Genomic DNA, 2591 nt, shown 5'->3' with positions numbered 1-2591 from the left:
TTAAATAATTTAATTTCTTCATATAATTGACACATTAAATATATTATTTTGGGTAGGACTTTTTCAAAATGCCAACAGCACGTTTAATAATAATAATAATAATAATAATATTACTTTTGATTGTAAACTTGTTTATAAAATCTTTTCACGGGCCCAAAAGCGTTTTGCAATGCTAATTTCAACACAAATTTGATAGACTTATTCAGACTGCCACATCAACTTTCGCTTTCTTGGACCATTATACTCTTACTTGAAACTACGTTCCCTCATTTATGAATCTTTTTTTTTATATTTTTGTTTTGTTTTGCTAAAATTCCTAGTATACCTCGATTAAAAATACGGGAGTGTAAATACAAAATAAATACAGGCTTATTTATGATTGAATTTTTTCCATATTAAAATCTGCCGGTTTAAGTTTTTAGGCACGTGGTAAAAAAGTTTTTGATTTTGTTCAACGATGGCATTAATAAAATTGTAATTTATTTTATTTCAGTACAATGAATCAGAGAAGAAGTTTCGTTTACTTTAAGAAAAAAGAAGAAAAAAAGTTCAATTGAAATTGAAATAAACAATGTCTCACGTGTAAACGATCCATAGAGTAAAAGACCATAGACGTTCACAAATGGCCATGTCGAAACAAGGTAAGAACTTTTTTTTTCTCTCTCTCCCCACAATGGAAGATTTTTGCACTAAATAACGACCGTGGTAATATTAAATTCGGCGCAAATAAATGGCCAAGGATTTCAAGATTCGTATAAAAAATAATAATAATAATAATAATATAATTTTAATCTTTTCGAATAAAATTTTCTTATTATTTATATATATGCCACATCATGAAAAAAATTAATTTCAAGTTAATCGGGAAATAATTATTTTTATATAAATACATTTTTCAATAAATCTATACACTTGTTATACTTGAAACTACAATTCCGTAAACTTTTAATAAATATCTCCGTATAATTTTACATTTCAATAAAATTCTAAACATCCTCGAATTTTGACCAATGTTATAAAAAATATTTACACGGGGAAAGTTAATAATTTAACTTAAGTAAGGCTAATAATAAGAAATATTTACTTACAAATGATAAAATGTACTTTTTTTTTAAATTATTTTAAATTTCCTCGAAAACAACAATAAAAATAAATTAATTTAATTACAAAAACAAAAATTTTCTAACGCGCGACCTATTTTTACACAGTTAATAACTTTTGTCCGTTAAAATTTTCATAAAGAATTCAAACACATTTATCGGGGCCCCAAAAATTGTCTATTGTCTTATTTCGTTTTACCCGCTAAAACTTTATCGTTTTTTTTTTTAAATACGTTTCCTTAGAATCAATCGTAAATAACTGGATTATAAGTCAAATAATTATTTCGATAATAATAATTTTTCTATATTAATTTTAAATATAACTACGAAAACACAAAAACATAAAATTTATATCAAAGGGGAAAAAAACAATCGTTTGTGGTAAACCTCAAAAATAGTCTCTTTCGTTTTACACCCTTTTTGGTAAGTTATTTTATTTTTTTATTTATTTATTTATTATAATTAGAATACTACTCTTTTTCCAACGCCATGTAATTTTTAAAAAAAAATTATTTTTTACCGTAATGAACTTTTGAAATTTAAATTAAAATGACATCGATTAAAATAAGATTTAAAATTAGTGCAAAAATCGTTCGGAAATAAATTTATTTTAATTTGATTATTTTGTTTAAAAATAATCAATTAATTAATTAATTAATTAATTCCATAGAGTAAAATAAATTCGACGATACTTTTCCTTTTAATTTTGTTTTTAAAAAAAAACGTTTCTTTTGTTACATGAATTTTAATTACGCAAAACGTTTTTTTTTAGCGCGCGCAGGCACTCATTATTTTCCCTCCTTAATTTTTTTTTCTACGTTAATAAATTATTAACGTTTTATAATTCATTAAAAATTGACGAAATCGAACAAACAACAAACAAACAAACAAATAAACTTTCTATAACAATTAAAATAACTTATCGATTAAAATATTTTAATTTATAAATTCAATTCGTATCCGCATGAAAATCAGTTTAACCATAATAATAATAATTATTTCGAATTAAATTTATTTTAAAATTTCTTATTTTTTTTATCATTTTATTTATAAAAATAATAATAATAATAATAGTTGTACTAGAAATAACATAGTTTTAACTAAAGGAAAATTTATTTTAAACAAGAAAAAAATTTTTCTAAAATGATTGATATATAGAAAAGTGAAATGTTAACCGTTAAATTTTTGAAATATTTTTGTTTGTTACAAAATTATTATTATTATCAAAATTTTACACGAATTTAAAATTTTTCCCTTTTTACTTAAAACAAAAAAAAAAAAAAAACCGTTAAATTTGACATGCACAAATTGTATTTGTTACATAAAAAAATACCGACCGGATTTAATTTTATTAAAAAAAAAAAAAAAAAAAAGTAATTTACTTATAATAGATTATTTAATAATTTATTATTATTATTATTATTATTATTATTAATTTTCGATCGATCGAATGTACGCGACACACAAAAACAAAAAAAATTACGTAATCAG

Source organism: Pediculus humanus, genomic scaffold, assembly GCF_000006295.1.
Source record: "Pediculus humanus corporis 1103172107633 genomic scaffold, whole genome shotgun sequence".
In the NCBI taxonomy this organism is placed as follows: Eukaryota; Metazoa; Arthropoda; class Insecta; order Psocodea; family Pediculidae; genus Pediculus; species Pediculus humanus.
The sequence above is the reverse complement of the archived record's forward strand: the minus strand, read 5'-3'. Positions refer to the sequence as shown.